The sequence below is a fragment of the Nicotiana tabacum genome, chromosome 11 (genome assembly GCF_000715075.1).
Source record: "Nicotiana tabacum cultivar K326 chromosome 11, ASM71507v2, whole genome shotgun sequence".
NCBI lineage: Eukaryota > Viridiplantae > Streptophyta > Magnoliopsida > Solanales > Solanaceae > Nicotiana > Nicotiana tabacum.
In genome coordinates, this window is record NC_134090.1 from 62857855 (window position 1) to 62875694 (window position 17840).

Consider the following 17840-nt stretch of genomic DNA (forward strand, 5'->3'; position numbering starts at 1 on the left):
GCAATCCTAAAGTAACTACATTTCTATTTTTAATTTGTCTCTAAATAAAAAAAAATCCTGGTTAATTACATGCTGGAAAAAAACTGTAACTTGTTTAATTAATAGGTTACAACAGATGCTAACGAAAAATTGTACTCGAACTTGTAAAAATGGAAAATTGTTTCGCACCTTATTCCATAAGCTAAAATTACTAAAAAAATGGAATTATGTATACAAAAAAAACGTACAAGATTGACTAAACGTTACTACAATTAGCCATTTTTAACTGTGGTAAGGTTAACTAAATGATCAAAGCTATAGACTAATTCATTAACCCTAATGGATCCGCAATTTAACTATACTAAATGCTTATTGAAACTACTCTACATTAGTATAAGTATACTTAATCATTAATAAATAAAATTATCGACTACGACCTTTTTTTTTATTATTATTATTGGAACTACAATGTTGACACTACCTAACCACCTTACTTTCACATTTTTAGCAAGTCCACAACCTATCTATATGAGATTATTTGTAACATGAATTAATGTCAATACTTATGAGATTATAATCACTTAAGAGGATTAATGGAAATTAGTTTTAACCACCTAAACGAAATACTAATCAGGATTTGACTAAGTACACTATCTCGTTTGTGAACTACTTGAATATATGCATGGAAATAAACAACTAACTAGAGATATGCTACTAACATGATCTACCCCATTAATCTAACAAAAAGAAATTGAAAGGTTCATATTATATCAACGCATGACCATTTATACAATTCCTTCTCTTTTCAGTCCAATTATACAAAAATTAAAACAGTTCACAAAGAAAAAAAAAACTAAATAGACCAAATTGCCTACTATCTACTTTATTGAAGCGGTTGGATTTCATTGTTGCATTTCAACTTCAAAGCTTTATCACTACAAGATTCGAATGTGTACCTGGAATTCGAATTACAATAAGAGAGAAAAGAGGTCAGGAGCAACAATGTACAGCAGTAGCACAACAACAGAATACCACAGCAAACAACAACAACAAAACCAGCAGTAACCAATGTAACAATGGTCAGAACCAAACTGAAAATCCCGGAAAGCCTGACTGAAAATCAGTAGTAAAGAAAAGGATCTTACTTTCAGATTTTAGCTCTCAAAGACTGACTTTTTTTAGTTCTGAAAAATTAGCTTATCTCTCACTTTTAAGTTCTGAAAGTTTCTGATGTGTAATTTTTTTCCAGTCCTTTTTTTCTATGTCAACTCCTCCTATTTATAGGCTAGAACTAAACATTATTTATTCAAAGTTTTTCCACTTTCAGCCTGTATATTCCCTTCCATGTGCATCTATACCCTTTTATCATTAATCCCATGCTTATTTTCTGATTTCCCACCCTTAAAGATACCAGACAAGGTGTATTCTGCACTACTAATTCCCTTTTCATTAAATAATTCATTAATTTAATTGTACACTGAATATTCAACTGGCAGACTACTAACACTAAACATTTTAAATCTTTTAACACCCAAAAATACCCCTGAAAACCCCCTATTATTATTGCCTTGCCCTAACTCTTAACAATCTGTATTTAAACCTCTCTGATTTACAAGTACACCAAATCACTACACAGCTACAACCAATCCTTAAGTCAAATTCACACAAATGATTCAAGCATCAAAACAGACCAAGGAAGTGATTCAGGTTGTACTCGTCCAAACAAAGCAGTCATAAACTAACTATTCGACGAGGTTGTTCAAATCGAATGTAGCTTATAACGCACACTCAAACAAACAGAAGAAAAACTTTGACCAAATAAAAGGTCTTGAAGAAGAAGGAGAACTAATGAACAAGACAAGATTACAAAATAACACTTTAAACAAAGAATCAATAATTCGAAAAATAGAATGAACAAAACAAGATTACAACCAACACTTAAAACCAAAAACGATAACAGAAAATAGATCAAATGAACTAAATAATCTTGAAAGAAAAATCTGAAACTTGAACGAACCCAAGTCGAACTCGGATTTGAACTATTGGATGTCGAACGGATTGTTTGTGAGTGTTGAAAAAGGATGAAGCAGAAGCTGGTCGTTTGGACTGTGGCGAACTAGCTGGAGGGACGAGGGTGGTGGTCGATGTGAGGAGCAGTAGCGGCAGCAGCTGGACTTCGCTGGGAAGTAGTCGACGTGAGGAGCAGCAGCGGCAGCAGCTGGACTTCGCTGGGCAGTGGTCGACGGGGCAGTGGGGTGGTGGTGAGGAGCAGCAGCGGCAGTGGTCGACGGGGCAGTGGGGTTTGGTGAGGAGCAACAGCGGGGTGGCTGGACTGGCATTGGGCAGTGGTCGACGTGAGGAGCAACAACGGGGTGGTGGTGAGGCGTCGAGCAGCTGGAGGTGGCAGTGATGGTTGTTGCTCGTCGTAGGCGAGCAGCTGAGCTTGTTTGGTCGTCCATGGCTGTTTCGCGAAAGGAGAAGGAGCAACGGTCATGGCTGTTTCGTGAGGGAAAAGAAACAACGTTTATGGAGGAGAAGAAGTCGTTTGGCGACTTGAAGACGAGGATGACGGCTGGAGATGATTAGTTTTTTTCTTTCTTTCTAGGGTTTCTTCTTCTTGAAGAAGAAGAAGAAGAAGGTGAAGCTTCTTGAACAAAATGATACGGCTGATGCATAAGTGTAGGGTTTGGGTATTTGGGTTGTGGACCAAGTAGGGTATGGGTCATGGGTGTGGGCCTGGTATTGTTTTGGGTTGGGTAGAAGTGTTTTGGGCCTATTTTTAATTCCGAAAATTGGCCCAATCCGAGTTTGTTCTTCTTCTTATTATTATTATTTTTTCTTTTCTTAATTGATAAAACTAAAATTCTAAATTGAGTTATAAACTAAATTAACTCCAAAAATACTAAATAACTATTATCGCACATTTAAATAGCAATTAACGATAAAATCGCACAATTTAGACGTTAAATGCTAAAATGCAACGTATATTATTTTTTTATGATTTTCTCATTTTGTAAAAACAAACTTAAATAAATACTAAATGAAAATGCGACATATTTTATATTTTTATTAATTCAAACAAATAAACATGCACAGATAAAAATACAAATAATTATACAAAAATACCACAAAAATACAAAAATTGCACACAAAGGAAAATTGTTTTATTTTGAATTTTTTGGGAGTAATCTTTCATAGGGAAAAAATCACGTGCTTACAGCTGCCCCTCTTTGCTCGAAGACACGAAGGATTTTCGTGCAAAGATAAAGTGAGTGATTTTTTCCCATCCGAGTACTCCGTGTGAAGCATTTTTTGAAAGATTTGACCGAACCTTTACTTCAGAGGTTTCCTACATATCCTGGGCTAAACAGGAATCAGGTCAATATAGTTCGGGAAATTTTGGTAGTTGGGCCTAACATGGGACTGTGATTTTGCTGTTACTGCTGTTGTATGCTGTTACCACTGCTTTACTGATCTCTTTATTACACCGTGCTAAAAAGAAAAATCAAGAAGTTAGGCTAGACTACGGATTACAAGATCAAATCTATCTTCCATTTGTTCCTGATGCCTTGCTTTCTTGTCGACTTGTATTTCTTCCGGTGCTTTTCTTCCGAAAACTTGGGGATGGCACTGGCCTTTTGCTTTTATGAATCCCAGTTTTCACTATCTTGTTTGGTCTGCTGGGATATGGTTTTCTCCACTAAACTTTCAGAGGTTTCTCTGGGGATACGACTTTTCTTCATCAGATTTGTTATGCTGGGAACAATTGAGGTTCAAAGGCCGCTTCTCTTGAGATTTGTCTTATCTTCTCTTTGACTCATGCGCTTGAATTTGTGCTGGACTTCTCGTTGTAACACTCTGCCTTCTTTCTGATTTCTGAATTTGGACTTATGCTGGGGATTTTTTGTTATAACTCTCTATTTTATTACCTTCTGGTGGGTTATTGATTTCAAGACCTGAAGTATAAGACTAAAAATTATTCCTCTCGTTATACAGGTGGGCGCCTGAATGCAAAAATATGAAATGTATTCCCTCATTATATTGGTGGGCGCCTAGGACATGAAATGAAAAAAACAGAATGTATTCCCTCGTTATACTGGTGGGCGCCTAGGACATGAAATGAAAAAAACAGAAATGTATTCCCTCGTTATACTGGTGGGTGCCTAGGACATGAAAATGAAAAAACAGAAATGTATTCCCTCGTTATACTGGTGGGCGCCTAGGACATGAAATGAAAAAACAAAAATGTATTCCCTCGTTATACTGGTGGGCGCCTAGGACATTAACAGAAATGTATTCCCTTGTTGTACTGGTGGGTGCCTAGGACATGAAATGAAAAAACAGAATGTATTCCCTCGTTATACTGGTGGGCGCCTAGGACATGAAATGAAAAAACAGAAATGTATTCCCTCGTTATACTGGTGGGCGCCTAGGACATGAAATGAAAAAACAGAAATGTATTCCCTCGTTATACTGGTGGGCGCCTAGGACATGAAATGAAAAAACAGAAATGTATTCCCTCGTTATACTGGTGGGCGCCTAGGACATGAAATGAAATGTATTCCCTTGTTGTACTGGTGGGTGCCTAGGACATGAAATGAAAAAACAGAATGTATTCCCTCGTTATACTGGTGGGCGCCTAGGACATGAAATGAAAAAACAGAAATGTATTCCCTCGTTATACTGGTGGGCGCCTAGGACATGAAATGAAAAAACAGAAATGTATTCCCTCGTTATACTGGTGGGCTCCTAGGGCATTAAATGAAAAAACATAAATGTATTCCCTCGTTATACTAGTGGGCGCCTAGGACATGAAATGTAAAGACTGAAAAGTATTTGGATTTGTTTCCTCGTTCCTCCGAGAAAATTTTTGACAACGGCAGAAAATTTTCTACCCCGGTTTTGGTGACCTTCTTTGTGGCGTGTCTTTCTGCCATCATCAATCTTTATTTTCCTGTAGAAATCAAAGAAAATTTTGTTAGTTTTAACATGGTGAGTGATCGTGTCACTCCTGCTGGAGGATGATTTTTTCTTTCCCTTTCCCTTGCTCTGTGCTCCAAAAAACTGTTTGGGGATAAAGTTGCTTGCTGGGGATGGTATTTTTGCCGGGGATGATATTCCTGCTGGGGATGGCTTCCATTTATCCCTTCCCCGCTCTTTTGTTTTAAAACATGATGGGGGAGTCCTCTTCAACTCCAAAACTACTCCCTTAAAAGTTTATTTTCTCCTAGCACTGCAAGGCATAAAATGTTATCATCCGGGGATAACGTTATTGAGGATAGGATTGTTAGGGTTATCTTGTTGCGGATTAATTCTCTCTTCCTCCTTCCCCCTTTCTGTTTTGTCTGACCCCCTTGGACCTTGGTCAGTGATCTATCGAAGTTCTGCCGGGGATCTTCTTGGAACTTGGTTCATAAGTCCCTCAACCGTTGTTTCCCGCTTTTCTTCATGTTCCCCTTAACTTTCTAGGCCAGTTTGTCATTTGGTTTTGCAACAAACGCCTTTTGTCTTATTGCCTTGACTTTGGCCTGTCCCCTTCGCATTTTGCTTTGTACCATTTCGGCCCCTGGTAGTAAACTCTGAAAAATCCTTCTCGAAACAAATTTCTGGAAAAAGTCTTTTTAGACAAAGAAATGAAAAGATAGAAAAAGAGAAAAATCTTTCTGAGCAAATGCTGGGGGGAGAAGAAAAGGAAAGAACTTATCTGGACGGTATGACTGGTCTCAACGATCATGTCGTGCATTACGGATTAATCGACCCAGTCTATTTGTATCAATCAATCTTCCTGATGGCCTCACTTGCTGGGGATAAATAGGTGCCCACCTCTTCGCAAATGCGGATCCTTTTTGCCAATCTATCTTGTCGCCTTATAGTGCCCTTCGAGGGGTTTTCACTAATAAGACTCTCTCCTTTCCCTCAGCTCCCGTCGTCTTATGGTGCCTGTGAAGGTTTTCACCGATAAGACTCTCTCATTTTATTTCTCTCATCGGAGTGCTGCCGATATGACTCTCTCTTCTGGAGATTCTTTTCGGCTATCAATTCATTTCCAGTTTATGATCCTCTTCTTGTTGGGGATCAGTGCATTATTCTCGGCTTTCATTTGTCTGACTTGGCACCTCTCGGATATTGATCGGGAGGTCTTTTTTGGACATCGATGTTGGTTTTGGTGTGGGGCTAAAAGAAAGGCTATCAAAAATTCAAAATAACTTTGATGGGTGAACTACTACAACTCTTGGAATCAAACCTTTTTTGAAACTTTAAAACCTAACTTCTGCCCCAGTTTTCTTTGCTTGGGGGATTTTATTTTTGTTACACTATGTTGAACTATGCACACTATGACCGAGCTGTGAGACGCCTACGTATCCTCTTTGTTGAATCAGGTCAAGCGTAGTTCCCATCGCTTCCTTTTGTTTTTCTTATGACCTTTATCTTGTTTTCATTATTTTTTTTTATTTTTTTTATTCCCTTTATTTCATATATTTTTTAGTGACTCCAAAAGAGGGGTATGAAAGAATAAATAAAGCTCAAAGGGGGAAGCAAAGGTTAAAAGTGTTTGGATAGAAGAAAGAATTGCCTCCGTCATTTCATTATCCAATAAGTACCAAGTACAAGCAAACGAACCAATAACTACCATAATCAAAGAAATTACGCATAATATCTTTTGACTGCATCAGAATTGATAGCCATGTCGACGCATCTTCCTTCGATATCTGTTAGACATAAAGCGTCGTTGGATAACACTCTGGTCACAACATAAGGCCCTTGCCAATTTGGGGCGAACTTGCCTTTTGCTTCGATCTGATGTGGGAGGATCCGTTTCAATACTTGTTGCCCTACTTCAAATTTTCTAGGGCGCACCTTCTTATTGTATGCCCTCGCCATTCTCTTCTGATACAACTGGCCATAACACACTGCTGCCAATCTTTTTTCATCTATTAAGTTCAACTGCTCTAGTCGAGTTTTGACCCATTCATCATCGTCAATCCCGACTTTAGTGATAATTCGGAGGGACGGAATTTCGACCTCTGCTGGTATTACTGCTTCAGTTCCGTACACCAATAAATAAGGAGTTGCACCTACGGAAGACCGGACTGTAGTGTGATAACCCAACAAGTCAAAGGGTAATTTCTCATGCCATTGTCTAGATCCTTCTACCATCTTCCTCGGTATCTTCTTGATGTTCTTATTGGCTGCTTCAACTGCTCCATTCGCCTTGGGACGATATGGGGTGGAATTGCGGTGTGCAATCCTAAACTGTTGACATACCTCCCTCATCAAATTACTGTCAAGATTTTCACCATTATCCGTGATGATCACTTTTGGGACCCCAAATCTGCAGATGATATGGGAGTGGACAAAATCCACGACTGCCTTCTTGGTTACCGACTTGAAAGTTTTAGCTTCGACCCACTTAGTGAAGTAGTCGATGGTCACCAGAATGAACCTATGGCCGTTGGTCGCTGCCGGCTCAATAGGCCCAATGACATCCATGCCCCATGCGACAAATGGCCACGGCGCTGACATTGTATGCAATTCTGTCGGCGGAGAATGAATCAGGTCTCCGTGTATCTAACATTGATGGCATTTCCGAACGAAATTGATACAATCATGCTCCATAGTGAGCCAATAGTACCCTGCTCGAAGAATCTTCTTTGCCAATACATATCCGCTCATATGCGGCCCACAAACTCCAGCATGTACCTCTGTCATAACTGTTGTGGCTTGACCGACGTCTATACATCTTAGCAATCCCAAATCTGGGGTTCTTCTGTACAACACTCCTCCACTGAGGAAGAAACCATTCGACAAGCGCCGAATGGCTCTTTTTTGGTCTCCGGTGGCCTGCTCCGGGTATATCCCCATCTTGAGGTACTCCTTTATGTCATAAAACCATGGCTCACCATCCACTTCCTCCTCTACCGCATTGCAATAAGCATGCTGATCACGAACCTGAATGTGCAATGGGTCGACATAAATATTGTCTGGGTGGTGTAACATCGATGCCAAGGTGGCCAATGCATCGGCAACCTCATTATGAACTCTTGGGATGTGTCTGAATTCCACTGATCGAAATTGCTTGCTCAGATCGTGCAAACATTGTCGATATGGTATGAGTTTCAAATCCCGTGTTTCCCACTCACCCTGAATCTGATGCACCAGGAGGTCCGAGTCTCCCAAGACCAAAACGTCCTGGACATCCATGTCTGCAGCTAGTCGCAGACCCAAAATGCATGCTTCATACTCGGCCATGTTGTTGGTACAATAGAAACGTAATTGAGCTGTAACAGGATAGTGACGTCATGTTTCAAAAATGAGTACCGCTCCTATTCCAACCCCTTTCGTGTTTGCGACTCTATCAAAGAAAAGCTTCCAACTTGGTTCCTCGGGTAATTCCAGCTCACCTATATGCATTACTTCCTTGTCCGGAAAATACGTCCTCAAAGGCTCATATTCTTCATCAACGGGATTCTCAGCCAAGTGGTCGGCCAGCGCTTGGGCTTTCATGGCCGTCCTCGTCACATAGACGATATCAAACTCTGTGAGCAAAATTTGCCATTTTGCTAACCTCCCTGTAGGCATAGGTTTCTGGAAAATGTACTTTAATGGATCCAAACGGGAAATGAGATAAGTAGTATATGAGGACAAATAGTGCTTCAACTTCTGAGCCACCCAAGTTAGGGCGCAACATGTCCTCTCGAGTTGAGTGTACTTGACCTCATATACTATAAACTTCTTGCTAAGATAATAAATGGCATGCTCCTTCCTTCTTGTAATGTCGTGTTGCCCCAACACGCAGCCAAACGAATTCTCCAGGACCGCCAGATAAAGAATTAATGGTCTTCCCGGCTCAGGTGGGACCAACACAGGTGGATTCGACAGATATCCTTTGATATGGTCGAAGGCTTCTTGACACTCCGCCGTCCAGTCTACTGCAGCATCTTTTTTCAGCAGCCGAAATATAGGTTCACAAGTTGCCGTGAGTTGAGCGATGAACCTGCTGATATAATTTAGTCTTCCCAACAGACTCATTACCTCCGTTTTGTTCTTTGGCGGCGGCAAATCCTGGATGGATTTGATCTTGGATGGGTCCAACTCAATACCCCGTCAACTAACGATGAATCCTAACAGCTTTCCTGATGGAACCCCGAAAGCGCATTTGGCCGGGTTGAGCTTAATATCATACCTTCGCAGTCTTTGAAAGAACTTCCTTAGGTCTGCTACATGGTTTTCCTGACGCCAAGACTTTATGATCACATCATCTACGTACACTTCAATTTCTTTGTGTATCATGTCATGAAACACAGTAGTCATTGCTCGCATGTACGTTGTCCCAGCATTCTTCAGTCCGAATGGCATTACTCGGTAGTAGTAAGTTCCCCATGGCGTAATGAAAGCCGTCTTTTCCGCATCTTCTTCGTCCATTAAGATCTGATGATATCCTGCATAGCAGTCCACAAAGGATCCGATCTCACGCCCAGCGCAATTATTGATCAAGATATGGATGTTGGGCAATGGAAATTTATCCTTAGGACTTGCCTTGTTGAGATTGCGGTAGTCGACACATACCCTGATTTTTCCGTCCTTCTTCGGCACTGGTACCACATTGGCCAACCAATCGGGATATCGAGTGACCCGAATGACTTTCGCCTGCAGCTGCTTAGTCACTTCTTCTTTGATCTTCACACTCATATCTGTCTTAAACTTCCTCAGTTTTTGCTTGACCGGAGGGTATGTCGGGTCAGTGGGCAATTTGTGAACCACTAGATCGGTGCTTAATCCCGGCATATCATCATATGACCATGCAAAAACATCTTTGAACTCAATGAGGGCTTTGATTAATTCCTCCCTGATGTTTGGCTCAATGTGGATGCTGATTTTGGTTTCTCTGACGTTATCTGCATCCCCTAGATTTACAGCTTCGGTGTCATTCAGATTAGGCTTGGGTTTCTCTTCGAATTGGCACAATTCTCGGTTTATTTCTTCGAAGGCTTCATCCTTGTCATATTCGGACTCATCATCATAACCGATCTCTTGTATAATTAAGTCGGAGTCAGATTGATTTATTAGACTAGGTCGAAGATCTGTTGTGTATGCCATGTCATTAGAACCAGTAAAAAGAGAACTGTTCAGAAAGAGAAAAGAACAAAACAAAATTAAAATGAGACAAGAAAAGAGAATTTTATTAAAAATGCAGGATAACAGGGTTCACACTTTACAAAATAAAATGAGATTTTGATTACACCCTGGAATAATCCGAAAAACAAGAAAGATAAATCAAAGCCTACTACCAGGACTCCCCCCGGGTAGGAAGAGGAGTAACCGTCCAATTGTTGGTATTGGCCTTAGGCCCCACAAACTGTATGTTTGCTCTGCTGGAACCCTCTCCAACTTCTATTACATGGACATCATCGAACAACCTTTCGAAGCTCTGATTCAAATCCCCGTCCATCCTAATCAATGGTCTGAGAATTTTTGGGACCGGTGACCCCTTAGCACTTGCTTTAATAAAGGATCTAGGGAGGCGCGGAATTGGTTTGGAAAGAACCCAAACTCTCTTCTTCATTTTCCGCGCTCGCTTTACATCTGTCGCAGTCGGTTTGAACCCCAATCCAAAGGTCTCTAAATTCTTGGGCAAAGAGACAGGTTGAATAATCCCCTGAAGCTCAGCCCCCAGGCCTTTTCCTGGCACAAACCCATTACCCAGCATCTTTGAAACCATCATGACCATTGCGGAAGCTACCCTGGGGTGTGGAATGATTTCACCCTCGGGAATCTTGTTTGCTGACACTGCATCAAAAATCTGGTAAACCCAGGGACCTTTGTCATCATTGGTTTCTATGAAGGGCTCAATGGTGCCTCCCATGGTGCACGCAGTGTCCTCCCCATGCAGCACGACATCTTGTCTATCCCATTCGAACTGGACCATTTGATGCAAGGTGGATGGCACCGCTTTGGCCGCGTGGATCCATGGTCGTCCCAACAAAAGGTTATAAGATACCGTGACATCCAATACCTGGAACTCCATGGTAAACTGGACCGGACCGATGGTCAACTCGAGTATAATATCCCCCATGGTGTCTGTTCCACTTCCATCAAATCCTCGGACGCAAATGTTGTTCTTGCAGATTCTACCATGGTCAATCTTTAACTGGTTCAGGGTGGATAACAGACAAATATTGGCACTTGAGCCGTTATCCACTAGCGCCCGAGTAACTGCCAAATCTTCACATTTGACAGTCAAGTAGAGAGCTTTATTATGTTCCGTGCCCTCCACTGGTAGATCGTCATCAGAGAACGTTACCCTGTTTACCTCAAAAATTTTGTTGGCAATTGTTTCAAGGTGGTTTACTGAAATTTCATTGGGCACATGAGCTTCATTCAGTATCTTCATAAGGGCCCAGCGATGCTCATCCGAATGGATCAATAGTGATAACAATGAGATCTGGGCCGGTGTTTTCTTCAACTGTTCGACAATAGAATAATCCTGCACTTTCATCTTTTTCAAGAATTCCTCCGCCTCTTCTTCCGACACGAGTTTCTTTGCTACTGTTGGGTTGGATCTTCTCAACTCCACTGGAGCAAAACACCGTCCCGATCGAGTCAGTCCCTGCGCCTCACAACTATCCTCCTCTACTTGCTTTCCCTTGTACATTACCACTGCCTTTTCATACTTCCAAGGCACAACCTTGCTATCAACCACTGGCAATTGGACTACCAGCTTTATAATGACTGATTCCTTGCAGACCCCCTTCACGACAATTATGGGCGCAGATGATGCTCCCGATACTACCAATTTGGTTGGCTCTGGTTTCCTTGTTGCGGTGGATGGACTCTTCCCTAATATCACCACTAGCTTGACATCTTCCCCCTTCAACTGTACCCCTGCTTCCCCACTGGTCGACTTTTCTCTCGGAGTGGCACGGATCATCATCACTGTCTGTGAGGGTTTCTTGGGTTCCCCTCCTTTGTGCACCAGCTCGATCATGTGAGCTTCGTGGTGCACTGGCAATGGGTTCTGGTTGATATTGGGTGCCTCCGGCGTCTGGACCTCGATCTTGTTGGCATCAATAAAATCTTGTATTGCATGCCTCAACCTCCAACATTTTTCGGTATTATGCCCTAGCATTCTTGAGCAGTACTCACAGCTTATCGATCGGTCCAAATTTTGGGGCGGGGGGTTTGGCCCCCTAGGCTCGACAGGACTCACCAAACCTAGCTGCCTCAATTTGTGGAACAAAGCGGTATAGGTCTCTCCCAACTCAGTAAAAGCTCTCTGTCTCTGTAGCCTGTCATTTCTAGCAGCTTGATTTCCTCGAAAGCCCGCCCCTAGAGGGTTCCTGTATGTCCTTGGTGGAGGGTAGGCATTTTGGGGTGGAGGGTATGTGTTCTGTAGAGGTGCATATGCGTTTTGGGGAGCCGGCACGCGCCATTGCGGGCGAACCGGAGGCTGAGTGTATGTCTGGGCTTGGTGCACAGAGAAGTGTGGCTCCTGAGGTGGATAATAGTATTGTGGCGGGATATATGGATAATTTGGACTGTGGAGTCTGGGTTGGTTGTAGTATGGTTTGCCGGACCTGGACCAACTGCCTGCTTCAACCGTGGCAACTTCTTCTTTCTTTTTCCTTCCTAGCGCACCTCCCGTGCCGCTCTGAATAGCCTGGGTCGTTGCCTTGAGCGCTGAGTAATTCAGGATTTTATTGGACCTCAGTCCCTCCTCTATCATAACCCCTATCTTTACTACTTCATTGAAGGATTTTCCAACCGTCGTCACCAAGTGACCAAAGTAAGTTGGATCCAGCGTTTGTAGGAAGTAGTCCACCATTTCCCCCTCTCTCATGAGAGGATCAACCCTGGCTGCTTGTGCTCTCCAGCGGAAACCAAACTAACGAAAGCTTTCCCCAAGCTTCTTTCCGGTCCTCAGTAATGTGAGACGGTCAGGGACTATCTCGAGATTGTATTGAAAGTGACCCGCGAAATCCTGTGCTAGATCATCCCAAGTGTACCATCTGTTGGGATCTTGTCTGGTATACCATTCCAATGCCGATCCACTTAAGCTTTGACCAAAATACGCTATCAGTAGCTCATCTTTGCCGCCTGCACCTCTCATTTTGATGCAAAAACCCCGTAAATGTGCCATAGGATCACCGTGCCCCTCGTATAAGTCAAACTTGGGCATCTTGAACCCTGCTGGTAACTGAACGTCGGGAAAAGGGCATAGATCTTTGTAAGCCACACTGACCTGATTGCCCAATCCATGCATGCTCCTAAAGGTTTGCTCCAGGCTTTTGAACTTCCTCATTACCTCATCTTGTTCCAGGACCTTTGCCGGCTTCTCAATCTCCGTCGGGATTTCCAAGCGAGGATTATGGGGTTCTGGTGCATTGAATGTGGGTTCTGGGGGATAATATTGGGCATCATGAGCCTGAAACAATGGCTCACTATTTGATCTTTGCAGCGTGGCTGGTGGGGGTCCCATAAAAACAGGAATGTTTGGTGGTGGAAAATGTTGATTGGGAGGTGGAGCTTGGGTATCATAGGGGCTTATCCCCTGATAATAATGATGATTCGGTAGGCTTGTTGAAGGGCCCGGGTGAGGGTATTCCAGCATATGCCCTAATGTATGAGTAACGGGTGGTTCCGGGCTCTTCTGCACTTTAGCCAAGGCTAAGTGCATCTCATTCATTTCCAACCCTATCCTTTCTATCTTCTCCATTGCCTCTTTCAGCAACTGGCTTACTGGCCTCTCTTCCTCGACGCTATGTTCTGAAGTAGTCATGCTTATTGGGATAGGTCCTTTGGATCTGGTCTGATAGCGATGTGATGCCAGAACGCTTTAACAACTAACTGTCTGGTATTTGGACAACAACAAACTTGTTAGCGTTAGAGTTTAACAGATTTGGTAATTACACATTGGGGATGCAATGCTCCTAAGCAGTTAACCATTTCTAACATGTTTTTGCTTCAACCGCATGCGTCATCCCGGCTTGCTTTATTTGTGCCTTTAAAGTGTTTTGGGAACCCTCTATTATTTTTCTTTTCTTCTTTCTTTTCTTCTTTTTTTTTCTTTCTTCTTTTTCCTTTTTTTTAATGGTGGTCGAATCTTATGTAGATTGCCTACGTATTACGTCCCCGCGTGAATCAGACCGGGTGTAGTTCTACCACAAAGTAAAGACACAAAATTCTTTTGAAATCATTCAATTCATCACCAAAATTTGTTGTTACAAACTACTTATTTCAAACGAAGAAATAGCACAAATACATATTCCAAAATTCTTAACCTGACTTGAAAAAACAACATATAGGAAGACAATGGACCCATAAAGCCAACAAATAAGACTCGAACTAGGGATACATTAAAGATTTCAACTTAGGTACTCGCGAGGCATCATTCGGCCTTTCCGCGGGTTTTGGTGTAAGACCCCTCTGCAAGCTCTTCAACTCATTCATGATCCGGTGGACGTAGCCCATGATGGAGGCAAGAAGGGTATCACGAGGTATTTGCTCACATGCTAGGCATCTCATGTAGATGTAGTGCCCAATCTCATCAATCCTACACTGGATGTTATCCCTTTCCCTGAACAATTGTTCTATTTGCCAGTTCTTTAGCCCCAGCATTTGAGCATTGTCGGCGAGTCAATCCTGAAACCTCTCCATTCGTTCTTCCATTATGGCCATTAAATCATAACAGCGCCTTCTGTCTGCCCGGGCATCTCGGGCTTGTTTAAAGACCTGCTCCTGAAGAGTGGAGTTTGTTTCTCTTAATAGTCCAATGCTTATTTCAGAATCCCTTATGACTTGTTGTAGATGCTTCCTCCGTGCCATTGTCCCTTTTGCCCATCTGACCCGCATTCTTGCTATGCAAGCCTCGGATCTCTCCAAGTCCTCTCGGCTTTTGCCGACTTGATTTCTCAACTCTGCTATCAACCTTTCATCGGAGCGACATTTCTATCGGTCATTGTTACTCTTACTGACTTGGCAAATTCGGGATTTCAGTGCCTGATTTTCTTTGGTTAATTTATTCTTTTCACCTTGTTCCGAGGTGACTTGCACGCTGTTCTCAAATATAAGCTTTTCAACTTGTTGCTTCAGGTTCCCGATTTCAACCCGGTAACCTTCTTCTCTTGCCAACCAACCCCACTGTTCTTGCGAATCATCCGTAAATTGTTGTACATGAGCTCTTTTAGCAGGTCTCTGATAAATCTGGAATCTTTTACCGAACCAAGCATTGTATTTTGGGTCTACCTCACCCTTAGCCAATTCTCGAACCATAGTCTTGGGCTCCAGGAATCTACATTCGTGCCACAACTTTCTAATTTTTCCTTCGAGAAATACGACTCCTGGGCTTAACTCAATGGCGTGCTTGCTTAGATCCTCATCAGTGGGAATTACCTGAAATCTTCCTAGCTGGCACAATACCCGATGAGGAGCATATGGTTGGATACTGCGAACTCCTATCAAAAGAATATGACATTCCTCGGCCGACATGTATATTACCTCAGTATCAGGCAACCACCCAAATGCCCATTCAATTTGGTCGGCCGTCATTGAACTTAATCGTGCAAGCCATGCTTCGACACCTTCGGGGAATACAACACCTATCATCCGTTTCTCAAAACCACTGATGCAGTTTTTTCCGGTCAACCCGTGATTCATGTATCCTACTCGGTGACAGAGGTGTTCTTGCATCCACAACTGGAGTAATAAATTGCATCCCTGGAAGAATTTGCCTCCCTCTCGGCATATAGTCAAGGCTCGGTAGATTTCGGACAAAACCAAAGGGACCACAATACTGTTAGTTTTTTTGATTGCAACATCAGCCATCCCTACAAGGCCTATCTCTATTTTCTTATCTTTGCGGGGACAAACCATGATTCCCAAGAAGGCTGTTATGAATGCCAAAGTACGTCTTGCCTCCCACTTGTTTCTGTCCCCACCATGAGTTAGTCCGAGGTTTGGTTCCTCGAAACCCTGAGGAGTACCATACCGTTGATATAAGAATTGAAGAGCACAATAACCTTTCGACAAATCATCATCTTGCACCTTCCGATTAATGGGTAGCAAATTCAAAAACCCATGTGGAGACACTGGTCTAGGAGAAAGCAAATATTGCCCCCTCAATTTTCCATCCAAACCTGCATAACCCGCAATCTCCTCTAATGTAGGTGTAAGCTCAAAGTCTGCAAAGCAGAATACATTACGGGTTGGATCCTAGAATGGTATTAAAGCTTTAATGACGTCTGTCCTTGGCTTGATATCTAACAGACTGACGAGGCCTCCCAAAATTCTTTCCACTATTTTTTTACTATCATTTCCCAAATCATTCCACCACATGTGGAGCTGTAGAGGGACCTTGCTAAAGACTGAGAACGGTACAATTTGATTTGTGCTCATCCTGCACACTTATTAAGGTGATTAAGAAAAAAAAAGAGACTTTTATTCGACTCAAAATTAAAACTATTTATATGTTTTTTTGTGTGTTTTCAAATTGGGAAAAATAAAAAACTCGATTTTCAAACACGGCCTTTCAGCACTTCGGAAGCGAAGAATTTAAGGCTGTGTAGTCTACCAGTCAAAATCCTAAAAAGAATGACCCAAGGTGGTCGTTTATGCAAAGTCAATCTTCCGGTGTTCCTTTAGAGAACATTCGGCTATTTATGATAAAAACGGCATCGCCCGACTTATTTATGACGACTATTAAAATTTTGGCATTTTCGGACTATATTTCGTAAAAGGGAGGTTGGACCCGATGAGGGTTGCCTACGTATCTCACATCCGGTGAGAATCAAACCAGCGTAGTTCGGGCGAAATAACTGAACTATTTTAAAATAGGACTCTTTTTCGTTTTCATTTTTGACATTTCATAAGCAAAAATAAAAAAACTACTTTTAAAAGCAAGACCCTTTTTTTCTCTTTTTCAACAGACAACCTATTTTCCAATTAAAATAATTTTTTTTTTAACAAACAATATAACAACCTATTTTTCGAACTAAAAACGACTCTTTTTCCTTTTCTTTTCAGCAAACAATTTCCAAAAATGAAACACTCTCTTTTTCCTATTTTTCTTTGCCTTTTTTTTAGTAAAACAAACCATTAAAATAAAACATTTTTTTTTATTTTTCCAGAGTTTCGACAGTACTTGGGCATTGGTTTTTTTCAAAACAATCAGTTAACTCTCCAACTGCTATTTTTCTTTTTCTCTTTTTCTTAATTTTCTAACATTCCCGAAATTCAAAAACCAATCAACATCCAGGCCCGAGCAAATAAATGCACAGAAAACAATTAGGATGCATCAGGATGGTCTTTTCGTTTCAGGTTGCTAGCCCTAGACGGACCCAACCCCTGTGTTGAGTCCCCTAAGTCAAAATGCACATGAGGCAAACAAGCGTTCCTACTAGGGATCTGGCATAAGGCTGAGTTATTCTAGGTTCAAAACCTGGGTGTTTATTCTAGACCTGGCTTACCCGAGCGGACAACTCGAGCCGAGGAGGAGGCGGCAATCCGGGAATACAGAAGCTTCACCGGCTTTGCGACTTATCCAAACCTCGTTCTAAATTGGGACTTGACACTAGACAGAAAAGAAGTCGTACACCGTACACCCTTCTTCACAATTCAGAAGACTCAGAGAGGAGATGGGTTTTGGCACAGTTTATATACAATTCACAAAATATCAAAGCGGTAAAAGCAGTTAGTTAGCACATTATGCACAGATCATGTAACAAAATCTGATAAAGCTGAATACAACAAGTATTCCAAGCTCTAATTCTGAACCCTGAACCAGAGATTCTGGGTCGAGTCCCCAGCAGAGTCGCCAGAGCTTTCACACCTCCTTTTTACGTCCCCGCGAGGGGTGAAGGAGTTTT

At 42.0% G+C, this 17840-nt stretch overlaps 1 long non-coding RNA gene across 1 annotated transcript; it reads right to left on the reverse strand.

Moving 5' to 3' along the window:
* Positions 1–744: 744 nt before the first annotated feature.
* Positions 745–2641, reverse strand: LOC142166525 (uncharacterized). Its single transcript, XR_012696933.1, has 2 exons — positions 1997–2641; positions 745–935 (listed from the first exon to the last, which is right to left on the reverse strand). It is a non-coding gene; the product is annotated as an uncharacterized LOC142166525 (long non-coding RNA).
* Between the last annotated feature and the right edge of the window lie 15199 nt (positions 2642–17840).